The sequence below is a fragment of the Patella vulgata genome, chromosome 8, assembly GCF_932274485.2.
Source record: "Patella vulgata chromosome 8, xgPatVulg1.2, whole genome shotgun sequence".
NCBI classification, from domain to species: Eukaryota; Metazoa; Mollusca; class Gastropoda; family Patellidae; genus Patella; species Patella vulgata.
In genome coordinates this window covers 28,779,243-28,802,950 of record NC_065886.2, presented here as the reverse complement: position 1 = coordinate 28,802,950, position 23,708 = coordinate 28,779,243, and the positions used below count along the sequence as shown (strand labels likewise).

The 23,708-nt window shown below is 35.8% G+C and overlaps 2 long non-coding RNA genes across 3 annotated transcripts; both read right to left on the bottom strand.

Annotated features, from left to right (window-relative positions):
• Positions 1 to 2,862: 2,862 nt before the first annotated feature.
• On the bottom strand, positions 2,863 to 4,816 carry LOC126829597 (uncharacterized). Its single transcript, XR_007683463.2, has 3 exons — positions 4,250 to 4,816; positions 3,616 to 3,766; positions 2,863 to 3,296 (listed from the first exon to the last, which is right to left on the bottom strand). It is a non-coding gene; the product is annotated as an uncharacterized LOC126829597 (long non-coding RNA).
• An 8,936-nt stretch (positions 4,817 to 13,752) lies between these two features.
• LOC126829595 (uncharacterized) lies at positions 13,753 to 23,502 on the bottom strand. Of its 2 annotated transcripts, none has more exons than XR_007683461.2 (5): positions 23,392 to 23,502; positions 17,199 to 17,289; positions 16,313 to 16,410; positions 14,135 to 15,064; positions 13,753 to 13,831 (listed from the first exon to the last, which is right to left on the bottom strand). It is a non-coding gene; the product is annotated as an uncharacterized LOC126829595 (long non-coding RNA). The 2 variants fall into 2 exon arrangements; XR_007683462.2 differs by having other exon boundaries at positions 13,769 to 13,828.
• Between the last annotated feature and the right edge of the window lie 206 nt (positions 23,503 to 23,708).

Here is a 23,708-nt window from a genome sequence, read left to right as displayed (position 1 = left end):
TATTTTGTTAGAAAATTACGTTTGCAAGTGTAAGAGTTATTTCCGCGCTTGCATTCAAATTGGTATTTTCAATTGAACGCAATTCTGCAAATGGATAGAATGTTTTAAACTTTCCCCCGGGTTGTTCATTGGGGCATTTCAAACTTTCGGATAAAACATTTCCAAAGTGTTTTGTAGCGACACACACACATCTAGAAAGAAAACTGTTGTTTGGTAGATGTTCAACGAAATGTAACAATTTACTCAACATTCTTTATATTCTTCAGTCTTTCTTTCCCCAGCACAACCCCAGTCTCGTGCTTTATCCTATACATATAAACCGTCAGCTGGTTGTTTTAAGGTGAATGTAAACTTCAAATTTCGAGCTAATATCTCTATTAGCTCCGCCAGCAGCCCGGGGTAGATTGTTTGATTTTTTTGGACCGATTTTGCTTGTGCAAGGCGTGATGCGACTGTCCCTATTATAAGATGTCGTCCATTATACTTGGGTGGGTGGGGGAGGGGAATTGTGCCATGACAGCTAACTGAGCTAACTTATTCATTCTTATTCAACTGAGTTCCGACGTGGTTTCCCCTTGTCAGTGGTGCAGAACGGAGGGCCTGATAAGGACAGCTGTCTAGTCCTTCGGATGAGACGAAAAACCGAGGTCCCGTGTATATATTGGAATGCACGTAAAAGATCCCCTGGCAGCTGGAATTCGATATAAGAGTAGCCGATAGTGCCGCTGGCCGGGCAAAATTTCCCTCATAGCACACTGTATCGCGTATGCCCGTCTTCATTAGCCCAGTATAGGAGCAGAACAGTAGGACGTTAAAACCCATTTCATTTCATTTATTCAACTGATTCCCCTGACTCTCTTCCTTATTCAACTCTTATATCGAATTCCAACTGTCAAGGATTCTTTTACGTGCACATCAGCGTGTTCACGGGACCCCGGTTTCTCTCCCATGTGAACTAGTAGACAAAGGGAAACCTGGTTGAATAATCTCGTCTAACACCGGGTTCAAGGCCAGCACCCCCTGGTTCGTAAGCTGTTAATAAATGAGCTAACGTTGCACTTTTAGGATAAGGACACATACAGACGTTCGTTAGCAGCAATAAATCTATATTCCCGCTAAAGAACATACACCTCGCGCAGTAATACCCCCCCCCCCCCACACACACACACAATGTTGGTTTCCTCTTGTTAGTGGGGCAGGACAGCTGTCTAGTTCTTCGGATGGGAATGTAATACCGACGTCCCGTGTTAACATTGACGTGCACGTTAAAGCTGAACTCCGATTACAGTATGGTTGACAAGGCATGACCTGGGTGTGGGCGTGGCCTGCCTCTGTTTTTGTAGGCCGTACAATCGCTATGATTTAGGGTGCTATTTTTTTTTTATTCAATTATTTCTGTAGTTTTGTAATCGGAGTTCAACTTTAAAGATCACTTGGCAGATGGAATTCGATACAATTTCCGCCATAGCACTGGGGCGTATGCTCAGTCGGAGCAGAACAGTAGGACGTTATAATAATAATAATAATAATAACTAGATCTGCTAAGCAGATATTAAAGCTTTCATATTCACAGTCACTGTGACATGTCATAGAAATAATATGAACAGAAAAAAAAAAAATCATTATAATGAGTAAAAATTTGGTGAAGTTAATTCGATTTTTCACTGGTAAATAATTAAATAGACAAGTGGCATAACTTGACCCGCATCCCATCAGCTATCCTGAAAAATGCTGGAAAAATTAAACAAGTAAATTGTGTTTAGTACTGGGTTAATTAAGACAGGCATATGCCTTTGCTATACAGGATGACATGAGGGAAATTTAGCTTGGGAGGTGTAGGCCTGCAGCCAAAATTTCTAGCTAGCTTAGAAACACAACTCCGCTACACGGTCTTCCATAAAAGAAAAACTATACATTTTTGGAAAGCTTATGATGCCAGGAAGACAAAATCTGGGAGTTCCAAGCAAAATGTTTGCAATTTATTGATTTAGGGCCAGATGAAATTCGTCAAAATTGTCAAATAAATGCTATTTGTGTACTAACAATTCTGAAGTTGACATAAAATTAAATAGTTGGTAAAACACCTCATGCCTTCATCCTTGGCAATGAACAGTTTATTGGACAGATTTTGATGTAAATAAAAATGCTCAAAACACAAATGTCATGGGTGAATAAAGAATTGTGGAAATCCATTAACGGTAAAAAAGAATTATCTCCCTTTCTGTCAAATGCCTGTAATTGATAGACTATCAGGTCTTGTATGAATCATAAGACCAGGTGTGGGCAAACAAGCCCAATAATTATTTTGTTTGTTGGATCTCAAGGGCCTGTTAGGGTTGGTTGTTGGATGTTTGCTCAGAAATTATCGCTTGTATGGAACATGCTAGAGTCGATTTGTAGCATATTCTAGCCAGGGGATATGTTTGACAGTAGTTGAGTGATATGCTTTTGAAATAATGGAGATCAGTAGCACTTTATAAGCATTGAACCACATGATTTTTTTCCACTAAGATAAACATTCTAAACCCACATACATGTTCCCTTTCAATTAGCCACTACAGTATTTTTACAACTGTAATGTAGCTGTGAACTACTATTTCGGATATGATTAATGGTCAAATTACAAACATACATGTAGATATAAGTTAAAAAAAATAATTGTGTATCTGGGCTGGAATGAAGGGAAAGGTTAGAAAACAGGATGAACAGTTGTGAAATTATTTATTAAAGTGAAACAATCATTGAAAATCAAAATTAAACAGTTACTCTGCACATCAAATGTCATCAAAGCTAATGTTCATTATCATCATCACTGTTACTAAATGTATTAACATCAAATTCGGTCTCTTTAACAGTTTTTTTTTTCATTTTCACATTGACTACACATGCACAGGTCTGTACAAGAAAGGGGGTTTGGGATGGCCTAGAGTGCCGCGCTTCGACCTCTAGCTGGTCGGTCACCTCTGGCTTGTGGCTGTGGCTTTGATCCCAGGTGTGAGCGTATGTGGCATGGAGATAGAGGCGTCTTCTCAACCTCGTGGGTTTCCTCCGGGCACTCCGGTTTCCTCTCACTGCTAAAGACCCATACGCGCAAGCGAATTATTGAAATAAAATTGAAACCGTATGTTAGTCCCAAAATGACCTAGTTTGTATTGAGTGGACGTTATACCCCATTTCTCTCTCTCTCTCTCTGTACAAGACAACTTTGCTGGCCATTTATGATTATTTCTCTTATGACATCTTCACAGAATATATTGTATGTGGTTTAATATTCGACGGAGGGCTAGTCATCTTTGCTGAAAAATATAAATAAACATATACATGTACACAATTAAAACAAAATTCTGGAGCTTGGTTTACTCTCATTAATTTCGTACAACAGAGGAAAAAGACACTTACACAGGGGTTAACATCTTATTTTCATGCAGAAACCAGCTAATGAAGACAGGAAGGCATTAGCAGTACAAGGAGAGATAGAGAGGAGAATTGCGGTTTAACGTCCACTGGACAAAAACATAGTAATTTCAGGACTCACCCATGGTTCAGTTTTATTTGAATAATACCAGTGGCAAGAAGGCGGAGAATACAAATAAAAAAAACATCACAAATATTTACCTTTCTGATAACTGTCTAAGAAATTCAGTACATGTATATTGCCTATAACATTTTTGGTGATATCTGACCTCAATGGCCACACAATCTTGCCCTCTGATATGCCTTAAAATATCTTCATCCTCTTTCAATTCAGCAGCTTTCAACAGTTGGCCTACAAACAAATTTGCAAACAAATTATACACCATATAGCGTTGAATGTTGTTTGTGCTCAAGGGTGGGGGAGGGAATGTCACTTTGAGGCCTACATGTACATGTACCTGGCTGGTCAACTCTGGCATGCGGTTTAGTTCAGATCCTTTGTGTGAGCGGAAATGGTCTAGAGACAGATCGTCTTAGCAAGGCACCTACAAGTGGGCCAAGAAAATAAAAAACAAGTTAACTTCTCTATGTTTCATCCCTTGTGCAAGCAAATGTGCAACACTTTAACCAATGACTGTGCCAAATCAACAAATGGGGTAAAGGGCTTTAATGGCTAGCTTCATAACAATTTTACAGTGATTGCAGTAGCACTTCTGATTCCATTTACAACAAAAACAACAACACAATAATTAAAAACTGTAGGATGAATATATTTAATATTTATTAGTAATAATTATAAATTTAGTAAGTAACATAATATTAACATTAGGCCTACCTGAGCCTGTTTGGGTCTGAGTCTGTGTTAATACATCCTTCTTCCTATTTTCTCCAACAGTGACAAATCTGTCACGTTTTTTACATATAATACACACAACAGGCAGCACCGATTTACTCTTTCTTTTTGCTTCAGGAGCGTAATTTGTTTGGAGAGCTAGGTCCCAGATCGTCTACACTCCCGCTATTCCCTGGTTGGATTGTAGCCGGGGATTTTAATTTTTCTTTATCTATACGATTACGGGCAGACCCAATTCGGAATTTGTCTGTAAAAGGCCTGTAGCATGTTGGGTGAAATCCAGTATCTTTTGGCGCGTCGATAAATTCCTTGTTTGATTATATCACCCGAAGTCGCCTGTTCAGCTATCCATTTCGCTCGCCCATCAAGTTTTAGCCATTCATGGGCACATTCACGGAATTTATCCCAGCGAGATTTTGTAAATAATTGTTCTCGTTCCTTTCTAAATCCTTGGTAATGAATAATACAGCGTAAATTTGATTTACGTTACGACAAAGTCTAACACTGTAAGTACCAAATAGTCATACGAGATATGTGCATCTCATCAAATTCAGCTTATACCATACCCACAATAATGTTACGGAGTCAGTGAGTTCAAGTTAGACAATACGCTGACCTTCCACTGACCATGCTTATAATATAAAATCTGTCAATGACAGCTGATTCATTGTTTAGTTTTTTATATGATATATTTAATATCAATAATATATGTATATGCATGCTTTATTTTACTTTACACGACCTCTAAAAATGCCCCAAATCGTAAAAATACGACTTTTTGGATTTCGATCTCCTTTTTTCGGCTACCCCGGACATTTTCAAAAAATGATACAATGATTCACACAACAGGCCAGCTATTAGCCTCTCGATTGACAAGAGTTTCATCGCCCTCCATTCATTATAACCAATGTCATCGTGCCCTAAAGAATCAACAAATCAGCTTGCTTATCTCTGCTTACCCTAGGCAAAAAATGCTCATCTTTGAACTCAATCATGACATTGACCTAGTGAACGCCTACACCAAGTTTGAACATTCTAGCTTAATTAGAAGGAGAGTTCTTGTGTTCCAAAGTCCCGGCCCTTCAAATTGCTTCTATTTTTCATTTTCAATTCAAAATGGTGACCATCACGTGACCGAAATCAAAATTCTGATCCGATAGATTTTTAGACATTCCTTCCAGGATTCCGAAAATATGACGCCCGAGTCTGTAAGTAAAATAGCAAAAAAGCCTTTTTGATTTTTCACGTTTAAAGATGGTGGCACTTCCGGTTAGATCGACAAACTCCATATTTTGTGTACGAATCAGTAATTACTTGTCTAGTATCGAATATTTTTTTTAGGTCATTCTGACCTATATTTCGACGATTTTTTTGAAAACTTTGATCCTTAATTTCACCAAGGGGAGATAATTTAGAAAATTTCCAAGGACATCATTGAAGTCGCATTGGCAAGATCTACTCACATTCTAAATTTCACGAAAATCGCACAACTATTAAAGAAGTTGTCAAATTGGTAATAACTTCCGGTTCGAAATGACAGCGACGAATTTTCGAAATGCCAAAATCCGAAATTGCAGATTTGAAGTAAAGGTTTCAAGATACTCAAAGAAAAAAGAATTAGTAAAATAGGTCAAATAGTCACAAAGTTACAGCATTGTAGGTCAAATGCATTCCTTCGTAAAATTCGGTGATTTCGGATTCGTAAAACGTTTTGAAAATATATTTAATCAACAGCCACCACCCATTTTTGGGGGGATAGGTAAAAGTTTCAGAACGATCCTATGGTTAGATTCTGAGAAATCCGATTTGTGGACAAAACACAAAAAAAAAACTAGATCTGCATAGCAGATATGAAAGCTTTCATATTAACTGCAATGGGGGTTATTAGAATCTATTGAAACAATAAGTATAAATGTCATCAGGTATCTGAAAAGTTACATTTACCTTATGAACAAAATGGGAAAAATACAAAACAAAAATTGTCGACTTGTGGCTACCATCCAAGGCATATTTAGAAAACCGTATATTATATACAGAGTACGCAGGACAGGAATTAGTTGTGCTTCAATGTAAACCGGCCCGTTTCTTGCCTTTAGTTTTAGCGTTAGGTGTGATTTTCAAAGGATTCAATCGGAAATCGCTGAAAATCAATTGGCTTCTTCATCTCATGACCTTAAACACTGTATAAATTTAAAGTCAATCGGATATTGAATTTAGCCTCTAGAGCGTCCACAAGATTTTTTAAAGTGATCAAGGGCAATAACTCTGACGGTAATTATCGGAAATGGCTGTAAATATCAGATATCGCTGAAAATCAATATTGTAGGCATCTTCGTGTCATGACCTTAAACACTGCGCATAAATTGAAAGTCAATCGGATATTAACTTTGGCCTCTAGAGCGTCCACAAGATATTTTGAAGTGATCAGGGCCACATCTCTGGCAGTAAATATTAGATATCGCTGAAAATCAATCGCCTACTTCGTCTCATGACCTTAACCACTGTGTATAAATTTAAAGTCAATCGGACATTAGCTTTGGCCTCTAGAGCATCCACAAGATTTATTTTAAGTGATGAAGGGCCATAACTCTGACAGTAATTATCGGAAATCGCTGAAAAGCAATTGGCTTCTTCATCTCATGACCTTAAACACTGTGTATAAATTTAAAGTCAATCGGATATTGAATTTAACCTCTAGAGCGTGCACAAGATTTTTTGAAGTGGTCAAGGACCATAATTCTGACAGTAATTATCGGAAATCGCTTAAAATCAGTAGGCTTCTTCCTCTCATGACCTTAAACACTGTGTATAAATTTAAAGTAATCGGATATTAACTTTAGCCGTCCGGACGGCGGCGACGACAATATACGACCACATTTCAATGTGGGCGTATAAAAATTAACCGATGGCATATAATATTTAATGTATGATAAAGACAAAATAGTCGATTTCGGTTTCTGGTGTTGCGCTCATTTTAAAAAAAAATGTCTTTTACGGATAATGTGTATAGTACTAATAGCAATCACATACGGAGGAGGCGATAAGATCCCTTTGCATTTGGAATTTCAAAATTAATTAAAACCAAATTTAAATTCCGAAAATCGGTTGTTTATTTTTTGCTGAAACTCCTTTTTTTAATCTGATCAAAATGGGAGTAAGTCACAGAGTGGTAATGGGCGTATTGTGTCCAAATTTCATGGTTTTGGGACAATCGGTGCCGGTGTCGTGGCGAAATTCCACTTTTTTCGCCATTACAGAAGCCGTAAATGGCGGAAAAAACGAACGGCAGGAACCGTGTCAAGAACAAACGACCTGAACGAATACAGGTATCGCCTTGAAGTTTTCAGTGCACCTAGGTACCAACGTGAAAAGTTCCTCGCCGTAATTTGGTAGTCAACGTACCTTTGGTTCCAGCGTGGCACATGCGCGAAGTAAAAAGAAATTACGGTCGATTTTGGGATTTTGGGTATATTTCGGAGTGGTTTGGTAGATGACGGTGGATCAGAGACTCAGATTGATCTAACATGGCGATCATAACACAACATGATAATCACTTTGAAGTATGAGTAAATTTTCGCGACCGGGTTGATTTGCTCTGTCCAGGCAACGTTCCTGTGGTCCGATTGCCTTCAAATTTGCACAGAATGTACCTTGGGGTCTTAGTTATCACATATTAAAAATAGAAGAGTGTTGGATTCCGAGAACGTTCAAAATAAATTAAAAACCCACCCCCAACAATCAAAGGTTTTTTGCTTAAAAAATTGCCGTATTTTATCGAATTTTTATTGTTCTTGATATCTGAGGATTTTCCCAATTTAATATGTGATAAATATCATCGCGGCGCAGCCAACCGCTAGAAATTCCAGAGATTTGGACCACCGGAAGGATGCCTCAGCAGTCAAAAAAGGTCAAAATAGGCGATTTCGGTTTCTAGTGTCGATACATCGCTACGGTCATTTTAAAAAATTGTCTTTTAAGGATAATGTGTATAGTACCAATACCTATCACATACGGAAGAGGCGATAAAATCTCTTTGCATTTGCAATTTCAAAATTAATTAAAACCAATATTAAATTCCGAAAATCGTTTTTTTGCTAAAATGGGAGTAAGGCACAGAGTCCGGGGTGGTAATGGGCGTATTGTGTCAAAATTTCATGGTTTTCGGACAATCGGTGCCGGTGTCACGGCGAAATTCCACTTTTTTCCCCTCATGGAAGCCGTAAATTGACTTGAAGCCAGGGTCCTTGAAGTTGTACAGCTGCACCCGGTGACCGATATTTATTTAACGGGGAATAAGTGATAATTCATATTATAGCAGTAAATAATTTAAATATTACATAGGGATTATAATAATATGTATATCTTGTCTGGGTACAGGGTTAAAACCAATATTAAATTCCGAAAATCGTTTTTTTGCTAAAACTCTTTTTTTTTTAATGGGATCAAAATGGGGGTAAGGCACAGAGTCCGGGGTGGTAATGGGCGTATTGTGTCCAAATTTTTATGATATATTTAATATCAATAATATATGTATATGCATGCTTTATTTTACTTTACACGACCTCTAAAAATGCCCCAAATCGTAAAAATACGACTTTTTGGATTTCGATCTCCTTTTTTCGGCTACCCCGGACATTTTCAAAAAATGATACAATGATTTCACACAACAGGCCAGCTATTAGCCTCTCGATTGACAAGAGTTTCATCGCCCTCCATTCATTATAACCAATGTCATCGTGCCCTAAAGAATCAACAAATCAGCTTGCTTATCTCTGCTTACCCTAGGCAAAAAATGCTCATCTTTGAACTCAATCATGACATTGACCTAGTGAACGCCTACACCAAGTTTGAACATTCTAGCTTAATTAGAAGGAGAGTTCTTGTGTTCCAAAGTCCCGGCCCTTCAAATTGCTTCTATTTTTCATTTTCAATTCAAAATGGTGACCATCACGTGACCGAAATCAAAATTCTGATCCGATAGATTTTTAGGCATTCCTTCCAGGATTCCGAAAATATGACGCCCGAGTCTGTAAGTAAAATAGCAAAAAAGCCTTTTTGATTTTTCACGTTTAAAGATGGTGGCACTTCCGGTTCGATCGACAAACTCCATATTTTGTGTACGAATCAGTAATTACTTGTCTAGTATCGAATTTTTTTTTTAGGTCATTCTGACCTATATTTCGACGATTTTTTTGAAAACTTTGATCCTTAATTTCACCAAGGGGAGATAATTTAGAAAATTTCCAAGGACATCATTGAAGTCGCATTGGCAAGATCTACTAACATTCTAAATTTCACGAAAATCGCACAACTATTAAAGAAGTTGTCAAATTGGTAATAACTTCCGGTTCGGAATGACAGCGACGAATTTTCGAAATGCCAAAATCCGAAATTGCAGATTTGAAGTAAATGTTTCAAGATACTCAAAGAAAAAAGAATTAGTAAAATAGGTCAAATAGTCACAAAGTTACAGCATTGTAGGTCAAATGCATTCCTTCGTAAAATTCGGTGATTTCGGATTCGTAAAACGTTTTGAAAATATATTTAATCAACAGCCACCACCCATTTTTGGGGGGATAGGTAAAAGTTTCAGAACGATCCTATGGTTAGATTCTGAGAAATCCGATTTGTGGACAAAACACAAAAAAAAATAACAATAATAATCTTAACAGAAACAATAAGCTTTCATATGTAATATGAAAGCTTAATAACAATAATAATCTTAACAGAAACAATAAGCTTTCATATGTAATATGAAAGCTTAATAATAATATCTTTATTTTCAAAGGAGAAAAATTAGGCTTAGAGCCTGTTTACAATTTTGCCCTTTATAACAAAGAAATGAAAAAGACAGTAACAGAACAAGACACTTAACAAATACTTAAAGTCCATCTCATTTTATTTCATTTCATTTTGTAATAACCCCAGCCCGTCGGTCACTTTCAAGGTTTTGAGCAGATAATTCTAACCATGTTGATATACAGGTTAGCGCCCGTGTGCTGACCACTAACTCGGACAATAATGTATATATACCTGCAAATTACACCCAAATGAACCCAAACCGAACGCTGAACGTGTTTACATGGTGACAAATAATGTATTGACTATATTACTGAGTGGCATCGATTTCTAAATGCCATTTATTAAAGAGCAGGATGAATGTCTGTACAAGAAACTGGCTCCAAGCAGTAGCGGATTATCAGTGAGGCTGATGAAGCTGCAGCCTCAGGCCCAAAGAGTTTGTAAAAAAAATATTTTTAGACTTGTCTGATACGATTAAAAACGCATAGACAATGAATGTTAGGGGGGTGGGGTTTAGGCCCAACGGGAATCAACATAGGCCCTGACCCGAAATTAATTAGGCCCACGCCATAGGTCTACAATGTACGTTAAATCCTTGTAAGTTTTCGGTTATGTCTTGCTTAATACCTGCAAATTGTATCCACGTGACGTCATTTATGGGCATATAAAGTTACATTACCAATATCAAACGACTTTGGCTTAGTATAGTCATAGATAATACCGTATGATTGCCGACTCGTCTTTAGCCCTTTACGTGATGTTGCGTTCTGGTTCGTGCGCATATTTTTTTGCGCAGGGGGGTGTTTACTTCCGGTCTAAGTTTCGATAGTACGTACGCACAGTGACACGCGAAATTGACATTTTTGAAACTTACGTTTATGAAATTAATAAAATGAACACGTATATAAAAATTATATGAAAAAAAAGAACAAGATATCTCCTTCCAAAATATTTTTAGAATATTGCAAAAGATTAAATAGCTACTGTGTGACGTTAAGTTGAAAAAAGGTTACAAATGGGCAAAAAATGCCTTTCTATTTCTTCATTCATGAATCATGTACCGTACCAATTTACACTAAAATTAGGAAATATTTCTGATATAGAGATAATACTTCAAACACCTTTATTTTTATTTTTCTAATACTTCAAAAAAAATGTTCTACAATTTAATTTGCAGAAGGAAAAAGGTTATATTGCGAGCTAACTAACCCGCACCTCTGTGCCACACACAGGCCTACGGTATAGGCCTATCTATAGACAGTAATTAGTAATAGTATGATTAATAAAATTAGATGTTGCATTTTATTATCAATTGCATGGTATATTAGAACAGTTTTAAAAATCTTGTTTATATGCAAATGTGCATTTTTTTTTAATAAATTCAGCTTTGTTTGTATACTTTAGTTGATAAAGATGTAAATATCCCTACAAAATTCTTTTCCAATCTAGGCCTAATTAATAATTTTAGAAAATGGCCATTTATTTATTTTAAGTCCCTCTGTCATTTAATTTAGTTAATTTTATAAATGCAGCCCCCCCCCCCCCCCCAAAAAAAAAAAAAAAAAAAAAAATACACACATACTTTTTTTTCAGCTTGCACAACTGGAAAAAAGTTTACTTATATAAATCCACCCCAATGTAAGCAATTATTTCATAGTCTTTTTGATCTAGGCTTTGTTGAGAAATTAAATTAGCTTCAGTAGATATAACAATTATATATAAGGAAAAAGAAAACACTATTAGTATTAAATAAAAACGGAATTATTGCTTTAGTTATCAATGAAAAGGAATTTTTGTTCTAAAATAGATTCTTCCAGGAATCCTGTACATTAAAAGATTTACAAGAGTTGATAAAGGCAACTTCATCCTTGATATCTGATATTTCAATGTTGGCCACACCAATTTGATTTCCTGTTCTTCGGGCTTCGATATAAAAATAAATAGCTAATTAAATCATGTGAAAGATGTTTTGTTTAAAAATTTGGAACTATAAGCTTTTGAACAGTACAGCCAAGTACTTTTGGTGTTTAAATAGATGTATGTATTTTTCCAGAAGAACCAAATAAATAAATATAATGAACGTCCATTTCTATAGCGCCAAAATTCCGCAAAAATTGTGTTCATAGCGCTTGGCAAAACATACCTACACAAAGTCTTTAGCTCTAAGTTATCACTTGTTTGTAACAGATGAGTTTTTAAAAATTGTAAGGCACTACATTTATCTCATCATGTTGTTTATATGAATATATGATTACGGTATCCAATATCATTCATGTCATTAACATTTAACTTGTTTGCATACTTGACAAATTAGCCTATAGATCTAGTCAATTTTTTTTACAGAGTTACTTCGTGTAACCGGGGAAATTAACAAGACTGTTTTGTTAGGGTTTTTTTTAAAAAAAAATAATTAAAACACGTCATCCAAGCGAGAACCAAAATATATTTCTTTGTGTCCTAAATTAAAATAAAACAATAACAATAGAAATAAATTTGAAGGGGAATTATGTAAGATTTAGATAAAGAGCTGGTCGTTCTCGTTATTAACTATAACATTTCAAAAATAGATAATGCAAATTGAATATATTGAAAATTTACCACCATACCGTTCTAATCTATTTAAAATCTGAGCAATCAGATGGCATCGAGAGTTGATTATGGTCTTTTCATGTAAATAAATGTCTAATTGATAATTTACATAACATTAAGACCCAAAGAAAGACCTGCAATAAGCAGATTTAGCTCTTACATCATGCCTGTTTAACATTTAAAAACGCATCTTTAATTAACAATACTTTTATGATAAATTAATAAATGTATTATTAAATAAAGCGATCAGACAATGTTAATGTTACATAATTGGATGAATAATTATATAATTTATAGGCACCTTATTAGATTGAAATACCAACTCTTCTTCCTCAACTGATAAGATTAAATTATTTAAATCAAAAAATGCAATAGCCTAATATTATTGTTAAGATTAACTTATTTAATTGAAACAAAAATTGTAGGTTATATTTTTAATGATTAATTTAATTACATGGAACAGTAAACCCATATCCTTAAATATCGACCGGCAACTATTTTTAAATATTAATTTTTCTCCAGAACCGTGTTATTTCCTGAAAAGCCATACATCTCAGCATTGTAACAAAACCAACCTTATCAATATCGGAGCAAAATTGACTGAATTCTGTAACACCAACTGGCAGATCCCTTTTTCGCAAAAATTGGTCATTTGGCTTCAATTCTCAACCTATTTAACCATCAACATAACCATACAAACACATTACACATAGCTTGAATGGTTTATTTTCTGATGTTTGAAATACATAAAATTAAATAATTATGCTTAATTCAACTATACAAAATTAAAATCAATAATGATATAATACAATCAAACAATTTAAACCAAATCCCTTGTTGAGTATTAAAATAAAACAAATAAAATAATGAAAATAATAATATCCCCCCCCCCCCCCAAAAAAAAAAAAATGAAATAAAAAAAAAATAAAATATAAATAAATAGATACATAAAATAAAATACTTTATCAATATATTAATGTCTAGTGTCTCAATATTTATACCCCCCCCCCCCACACACACACACACAATATGAAAAGAAGTAAATAACATAAATAAAACATACAATTATTTATCAGTATCACAATAAATCAACATGAAATATATTTGCTTTACAAGCTGGCACTCCCCTAGGCCCCTAGGTAGCAAACAAAAGACGGGTACCAGTACGTTCTGCTGAAAATACAAAAGATTTTTAAAAAAATTGTGTAATTAAAAGCTTATATATAGCCAACACAGCAATGTTATTATTCATACCAAACTGTATTTTATATATTTACGATTTATTAATGATCTGCAAGTATTATTTTACAAATTAATGAATTGAAAACTCTATTTTGCCGATTTTTAAAAGTAGGTCAAAGCTGTCAAACTCTGCCTTAACTGGACAACACACGTGTCGAGATTTTCATGAAATGTAATACTTATTTATAATACAATATAATATCAAAATTATAAGATATTCATTTTTATTCTTACCTCGAACATTGCTTCTATTTCTCGTTACCATTTAACCAGATGATGCCACATTTAATACTACAAGAAAGCGCTAAATAAAAATATCGCTACTGGGCCTATAGTAAACAAACAGCGAGAACAGAAGACCGGAAGTGATCAACCACCTTTCTCGCCGTTTCACGCGTTTCGCAACATAACGTCGAGAATTCATGAGTCGGCAATCATACGGTATTATCTATGGTATAGTCTAAGACGTCATACTAGTTATGACGTGATTGTAGGCCCCTGGATAACCTCAGTAACGAATCCCGTTTTTAATGTTAGCAACTACCTTGGCTCTAACTTTAAAAAATAAATAGGCCTTCCAGCAACTGCCGCCTCAGGCCTTGGAGGAGCTTAATCCGCCACTGGCTCCAAGCGCTACTCACCGTGCTGTTCAAAACGAAAAGGCCTGTAGTTCCGTCAATTAAAGATCAGTCGACGTGACAGCGTTCTTTGGAGAATTGTGCATCGATTGACGGACTTCGATTTGAGGTCACAATTCCTGGTCCGTATATTACATGTTTTAATTACATGATATTTGTGAGACTAGGTGGCTTAATCAAATTTGCCATATTCACAACTAAATATAACGCAATACTAGACAAAAACATCGACTTTATTAACAGTTTAAAAATACGTCATTGGAGTGTAATGTGCATAAACAGAGTTTAAAAAAAAACAACGTTATTCTGTTAAAAATACGTTATTGGGGTATGATGTACATAAACAGAATTTTAAAAATATGTTATTGGAGTGTGATGTACATAAACAGAGTTTAAAAATACGTTATAGAAGTGTGATGTACATAAACAGTGTCTACAAAAATACGTATTTACATTAATTTTTTAAGAAAGATTAAAGCAGCAGTGAGTGACATTACAGACAGGCTGATTTTAGCCGTGCACGCTCCTGAAATTAGAATTAAAAAATATAAGAAGTTTTAATTTAAAAATATTTCATGTTTTAAAGCGGAAATTTTACTGAATTTGTTAATAAAGACACCATTTTTTTTAACCGGTTGTCTAATGTATGCGGTTTAGATCAAAGAGTTTGCCATTGGGCCAAAGGATGTGTTGTTTATCCCATGTTTGTATGGAGCGCATGTTCAGCCATGTGTATTTTCTCTGGGTCCCCAGGTTTCGTAGTACTGTTAAATACACCAACTGAGTGCTATGAGGGAATCGAACACAGGCCTCCAAGATGAGAGGACCAACATCCTACTCACCACTCAGTCACCGTGGCTCCCTCTCAGTGTGTAAGAGATGCTGGCTCGTTAACTTGGAAGTCGCGTGTTCAATCCCGGATTTGATCGCGAAACTTCCCGCGTCGTTCCCCCTTGTCAGTGATGTAAGGCGGAGGGCCTGGCAAGGGACAACGTATAGTCGTTCGGGTAGGACGAAAAAAGGAGATCCCGTGTACATATTGGCGTGCACGTAAATGAGCCCTTGACAGTTAGAATTCGAAATAAGAGTAGATCACAGCGCCGCTGTCCGGGAAAACATTTCACCCATAGCACACTGCATGGCAATCGGATTAAAATACAGATCTATATTTCGTTTCGTTTTTTTATACTTTCGATGGCCTACACTACATGAAGATCTGACCGGTTGTAGCGATAGGTCGCGTCAGAGGTCATACGAGAGGCTTTTGACCCTATGACGTCAGACATTTGATTAACCAATCAGCATTGATGTTTCTAGTAGATTACCCACAGTTCCGTGCAAAACACGCCTAAAGCTCGCCGTAACAGACCGTTTCATTGGCTAATTCCGCACACCATTCAGAACAGGTCAATGATAACAACTCTTCCAGATCCTAGTGTAGTAAGACAAGTAAAACGAAATTTTGGACTATAAAAATGAAACGAAATAGGATATGTGTTTTAATCAGATTGATTGCATGGCGTATGTTCGTCTTCATTAGCCTAGTTCGAGCACAAAAGTAGGACGTTACACCCCATTTCATTTTATTACATATTTTACCTGTTCCACTATTTACTGCACCATTTCTACCTTATACCTAAACTCGACCTAAATATACTGAATGATTAAATGAAATGAGGTTTAATGACGCGTCCGCACCAAACGGGATATGTTGCGCCAAACTTACGGTGATTTATTCGAGACAGGTTAAATATACTGAATAATCTATACTCACCGCATTTAGCGGATGTCATAAGAGAATTATAAGAATTTTCAGCAGCCCCGCTAAAACAGGCTGCATTAACTACACATGTTTTGTACGTTGCTAGTGCGCTATAAAATAATAAAAAAAAAGAAGACAAAGAATGAATTAAATGTAGATTTTGTTCATAAGTCCGATCTGATTTAAAACCCGCCCATTTGTATGCGTGTGGAGGCCGGTGTCGGAGCATGTTAAGGTTTATATACCCTTCAATGTCTTTCTTCAATTAAACAAAAGCAATATCCCTAAAACAGGTGGCATAATTAATTGGGTAGCCAAAAATGTCCAAATCTGCAAGGGTGCACGATGGCTGGGTGAGTAAGGCGCTAGCTCACTAACCAAGGGGTCCGGGTTTCTATGCCGACGGTGGCCGGGAAAGCTCCCGAGATTTTCCAGGTTGTTTTCACCTTGTCAGTCATGCAGGGCTGAGGGCCTGGCAAGGCTCAGTACCCTGTGGTTTGGATGGCACGAAAAACCTAGGTTCCGTGTACACGTTGGCGTGTATGTAAACCCTTGACAACGACCCCCTAAACCTAACACAGTTGTCCTCGCAGCACACTGCATAGGCCATACCCGTCTTCCTTAGCCAGTTGAAGCAGCAAAGTAAGTTTTTTTTTCAAAATATCAGTTTTGCATTATCACATCTTTGTAAAGCAAAATCGGTCGAAATCAATGGGGATATCTAGCAGGAGAAATATAAACAAACAAAATCAATATAATCTGAATTTTTACTTTCCCGGAACCATTCAGGGTCTGCCACATTTGTTTTAAAACCACCCTGCTTTCTAGGGGACGTTTGCTCTAAGCGTAACTTAAATAAAAGTGTTATGGCGTTAAATATATTAAAACATTTACGTACGTGCAAATATTGGCTGAGCCGCCGGTTGGCAAACTGCAACTTAAAAGAGCTGAAGAGTCACAAGCATCTACACAGGATCTTGAACTAATGACTGAAAAAGTAAAATACAAGACAAACGTCTTTATATAGTATACTGTGGGGAAACAGGATACTTGGCATGTGATTGGGATGGTGAGACTTCATCCAATAACATTGAATGTCAGTGGTGAATCGAGACACATATCCGGACCTGAATATAACATTCAATTTCATCAGCTGCATCATATCATAAGGCCTGTCATTGAGTCAACTGGCGTGGTTTCGAATCCCCGGTTGTACGTGACAAGGAGTAGGGTTGCCTGTCCAACCTAGTGGGTTTTCTCCGGGTCCTCCGGTTTCCTCCCACTGCTAAAGACCCCTAAAATTAAACATATGTTAGTCCCGAAATGACCTAGTTTGTGTCGAGTGGACGTTAAACCCCATCATTGGCTGCACTTTCATGAATAAGCAATCTCGGGCAATGAAATTAAGCACGTGGTACATAACTGAAAACGGCGACATTATTAAGTCTATATATTGCATTAAAATATGACCTGTTGATTTAGAGTCAAATCGACTATTGGCATGATGTAAACATATCGACATAGTTTTTGTCGTTTAGAGGTGAATTTAATGCGTCGAGTCGACTTATTTAGTCGATTTTTTGTAATATAACTCATGAAGTTGACATATTTTAGTTCGATGTGTTGCGATATTATCTCAATAAGTAGTGACCCAAATACGCTTCCATATACCGAAAAACTATATCCCATGTGTTGCTTCATGTTAACATTGTTTTAAGCCAAGTTATATAAGAAAGATCTGACGTGAGTATAAATGACAAATAGTACATGAACATCACAAAGTTGTAAAGTTGTACATATGGTCGCCTTTAACAATTATTTCGCTTTGTCGAGTCGCGACTTGTCGCCTCGGAAGTCAAGCATTCTTCGGTTAAGTATGGAAGCCTAATCTCGACGAGGCAAGGGAGCAATCATTTAGCATTGGTTTTTGCTTGCCATACCTGAAAATTAGACAGATAGGATTGAAAAAGATCGTTTGATTAAATTTACTGCTAACGACCCATATTATACTTGTTTTAAAATTAGGAATCTATATTTCAGAAGAGAGTTAGTTTTATATGTTGATATGTATTCTATATATCATGCTGTCAATATATCTATCATAATTGAGAATACACTATGCTACCTTTGCTATAATCAAAAAATATTTAAAATTTAAATCCCTTTTTCTTAGGATGTTTCTAGGCAAGTTTCTTTTACGGAATACGCTAAAGCTTTTTCTTGGCCACATCCGAATTTCAAATCTCCCTGACTTTTACCAAAAATTGGGAGTGACAGCACCGCTGGTTCACTAACCAGAAGGTCTGTGTCCAGCATGGCTTCACCAATATCCAACGGCGTGCGCGTAATGGTACCATTGTCAGTTGGAAGTTTAAATAAGAGTAAGCCGTGGAGCCGCTGTCTTGACAGGTCTTGACACCCTGTCTCATAACACACTGCATTGGTGCAGAAAGGTACCTTGCTTGATAAACTATGCCACAGTTTAAATAAACGTGGTCTGTCCCTAAAACGTTTGTTTTTGTTTTTAAAAATGTATTTTTCTAATAAAAACAATATAGTTTATGACGTATTACCACCAGGAACGTTCAAATAATAATGATATGTGATTGAAAATGAAATGAAAAGAAATGGGTTTTGTCGTTTTATTGTTCTCCTCTGACAAGGGTAATGAAGACGGGCATACGCCATACAGTGTGCTATGAGGGAAATTTTGTCCGGACAGCGGGGCTTTGGCCTACTTTCATATCGAATTCAAACTGTCAAGGGATCTTTTAAGTGCACAGTGCAGACCAATGTGTACACGGGACCTCGGTTTTTCGTACCATCCGAAATACATATAGCTGGCCTTGTCAGGCCCTCCTTCTAACTGACAAGAGGAAAACATGCCGGAAAACATATGTGATTTGAGTTGGAATATTAGTAGATTGATTATTGCAAATTTGTATTTGTTTGGACAAATTGTGATGTTGTTGGTAATCAGGTTGGGGCTGATTCTGCGATCTTTATCATATTTCAATTTTCCAAATAGTAAATCATAAATTATTTATCAAAGGGGTTAACGTTTGGGGGTATGAATTGGGAGGCGACGTCGCTCTTTGTCACATCTTGAATGGTAATACGTGACACCTCATGATCTAAAGACCATTCGACAGTCCACGCTTATTAACTCGGACTAAACAACCGCATTATATTGATTGTACATTTGATAAGTTGATATTGAAAAAACTGGTTGCTAGCAACAATACCGTACCGACTCTGTTGGTTGTGGTCGGTAAATAATTAACGGTGGTTGGTACTTACTGACTAATGCATTCTTTTCTTTTATATAATTCCACAAAGTTGAAAGAAACTGACTATTTATGTCGACCATTATCCTAATCTTAAGTTCCCAAGAATCTATAGCGAACAAGTATTTCCAACTTCTGGCTCATTCGTTCAACGAATTAAACAAACAGGGACAATTACTTTACAATACTGATTTATAAACAAATATGATAAACATAAATTTGTGATCTCTATACTACCGATTCTTTCAAATCATCTCGTATTTACGATATTTACGCGTTTCCGCCAATTTTGTATTCTGTTCTAAAAATTACCGGACATTTAATTTTTAAATGAGAAGGAAATGGAACGCGAGTAACTAGTCATGATGATATTAGAAGGCGTCTTTTTTTAAATACCATTTAATGACAAGTCTTGTATTCACTGATCTTTTTTCTTTTATATTAAAATAATAGGCCATATTATCGTCATTGGTTTTCTACTTATTAATTTGTTTTAATTTTGACATTTTAATACTATTTATTTAATTCATTGTTCGCTTTTAATTCAGATATCTTGTAGTCTAAAGAATATAATTATTCGTTCAGTTTTATCTGTTGTTTTGTTTGATTTGATTCAGACATATCAAATATTCATTCATCTCTAATTAGTTTTCTTCGACCATTCATTAATTTATTCAGAAGCTGTAGATAATAAATTCATCAAAAATCGGTATGTCCAAGACTTCATTCATTAGTCAAGTTGGTGAAGAACAGTTAAACATGCAACCCCATTTCTTTTTATTTTCCATTCAAATTTAGTTACACAGATAGAACTATTTTGATTTTATTCTGAAGCCATACTAGTCTAGTGTCAGGTGTGATAGGATTTTAATCTGAAACTGAAACTTGATTTAAAAAATACCTTTACTATTTTATGAGATAATATTACTAGTATGTAACATTATTTAAAGAAAGAACACTCGTTATTTCATGGAATGATCTAAAATAATAGTATTTCATGGAATGATCTAAAATAATAGTATTTCATCATTGCATGGTCTAAAGTAATGGTATTTTGTAGAATGGTCTAAAGTAATGGTATTTCGTAGAATGGTCTAAAGTAATGGTATTTCAAAGAATGGTCTAAAGTAATTTCCCAATGGTTAATATATGTCTATCTTAAAACATATTTCGTTATGACGGATTGGAAATTGAATTTACCAATGGTTAATATATGTCTATCTTAAACTATATTTCGTTATGACGGATTGGAAATTGAATATTAATATTAAGAAAAACAATTTTGATATTTGAAAAACTACGCCCAAATGCTGACGTGTTCTAGTAAACCGCATTTACCTTTATATTACAAACATAAATAAATCAATAAAGAATATAATTTAATAAAAAAAAAAAAAAATAAAAATAATAGGCCTAATTCAGTTTAGAAAGAAATGTAACTAGTTTCTGCGATCGGCATACTAAAAAAAATACCAATGGTAAATTTTCATCTAATTAGTCATGAAACTTAGTAAGAATTTTTCAGCAATTAACTTCCCAGATTTTAACAAAGTTTCTGATAAATATGCTAATTAAATATCATTTTCTTTCAAGGAAACAACTTCATATATAACCAGTGTACACTATGTAATTTATCCTGGTTTTCCTTTTAAAGAATCCGATTATTCGTGACATATCATAATTCAATCATTTTGTATTTCTGTCATAAATAAATAAATAAACAAGAGCATCGGTACCGCTGCAATATACGTCCACATTCCAGGGGATCGGAACATGCACCAAAATAAATAATTGCTGTCTTTACCATATAAGGAATAAATATGCAAAGTTCCAAGATATGCATTCAGAATTCCAGCCTATAGACAAACAAACACACAAATTGGGCGTGGCTCAGCCCCTGGGGTTTGGATATGAACAACCCTATGATGGATCATGCCGAATTGGATCCAAATCTGTTAATAATTGCAACCTGTAGATTATTTACAGACAAAATATTAACAAAAGGTGGATGTGGCACCGCCCAAGCGTGGTGGATCATGCACCGAAATCAATAGTTGCGGTCCTTAAGGGTATAAGGAATAATTATACCAAGTTCCAAGATAATCCATTCAAAATTGTGGAATTCTGAATCTAAAAACAATAAATAAGCGTGGCTCTGACCCTGGGGGTCTGGGCTTGCACCAAAATCAATAGTGATTGATCATCCTTGGGGTATTCTTAGTGTATTAAGAATAGGTATGCAAAGTTTCAAAAGGATTAAAAAATTGCGATCTGCAGGCCGGATATGCACCAAGAAATAAAAGTGGTCATCCTTCGGGTATAAGGAATAAAGTAGCTATAAGTCTCTAACTCAATATCATCCAAAGTCTTCGACATTGAAATCACGAATTATTTGTCAATTTAAATCAACATTGATGGTGTGGTCTTACACGGCTTCTGATATCTAATATTTAAGACAAAATAAACATTTTACCATTGGTATACGAATCGTTTGCCATGATGTGTTTCAGCGCCATTTGTAACAAGGGACTCCAAAAACGAGACTATACATATTCCACAAGTTATATCAAACGCTGACGCCTTATTCAGATCTTGAGAGAATGCGCAATAAATACTATCAGTGTAGGCTGAAATAACCAGGCACTAGACAGCCATTCGATTGAGACTGATGGCGTGTTTCACCAAACATCACTGATTTGAAATTACATTATTATATTCGTTGCTATACCCGTTTGAGTCAATTTCTAGGTCCCAAATATTAACGATTTAGCCCCTTTAAGTATGAAAAGATTTCAAGACACACTAAGAGAAACTGGGCGTGACTCTATCCCTGGCGCTTGGGCTTGCACCACATAGAATAGAGATGATCCTTAGGGTATAAGGAATAAGTATACAAAGTTTTATGATGATCTTTTAAGAAATGCGACCTGTAGACGACAAACAAATACAAGCAAATGGCCGTGGCTCTGCCCTTGGGGTCGGACATGCACCAAAAACATCAGGGATTACCTTAGGGTATAGAATAAGTATGCAAAGTTTCAAGATAATCGACTAAGAATACTGTAGGCGACACACACCCAGACAGGGGCGACGGCAATATACGTCCACTTTATGAAAGAAATCGTTGGATGGACCGCTTTTAATCCGATTTAATCTAAGCCGGGAGATTATCTACCGTTTAGGTAGCCGCGGTGACTTAGTGTGTAAGGCACTGGCTCGCTAACAAGGCGGTCTTGAGAAAGTTGTCAGTAGCGCAGTTCGGAGGTCATGCGATGGGACTAAAATCCGAGGTCTCGTGTACACACAAAAAAGGGAAATCCTTTACAGCTGGAATTAAAATAGCGCCCCTTTCGGGCAAAATTTCCCCCAAAGCACACTGTATCACATAAGCCCGTCTTCATTAGCCCTATCGAGGCACGTACAGTAGGACGTGAAACCCCATTCCATTTCAATTATCTACCGTTGATATTCTGATTTTGCTCTCTTTATTACAAGCTCAATTAAAATTAATCTGAATACATCTAAGCGTCGAATAAGATACAGAAAATTTGATGTTTTCCAAAAACATATATTAATGATGCATGCACCTTAAAGTAATTATTAAAAGTCATATAATTAATTATACTGAAAATCAGATACACTGACATTAATAAACCATAACGTTGCCGCAATGTGCCATTGTCGCTATATAATATTATAACTTATAACAATCTATTTATTTGTAAAAATTTATATTGATCACTGAATTCATAGTAAATTGTAAATTACATAAAAGGAATAAGAGGAAACTCAAAATGTACCTACCAGCTAAAACCACAAATATCACCAACACCTTCATTTTTAGTTAAATACGTTTTCGTGTGCGTTACAAATCTTAAGTTTGAAATACCAGCCTCTTCTGAACATGTTTCGACGACTTGGTCTGTATATATACACGACATTAACCAATGAAACGTCAGTTTATATTTAAACCATGACCACCAATAAAACTTACTTCAGGCCATATAGTTATAATAGACAATATAAATTAATGGAAAACTCCGGGACGTGCTAGGAGGCTGGTTATATTTCGCAACGTTGTTTTCCTTATCTAAACAAATCGATTTTGTCGAACTTAAATA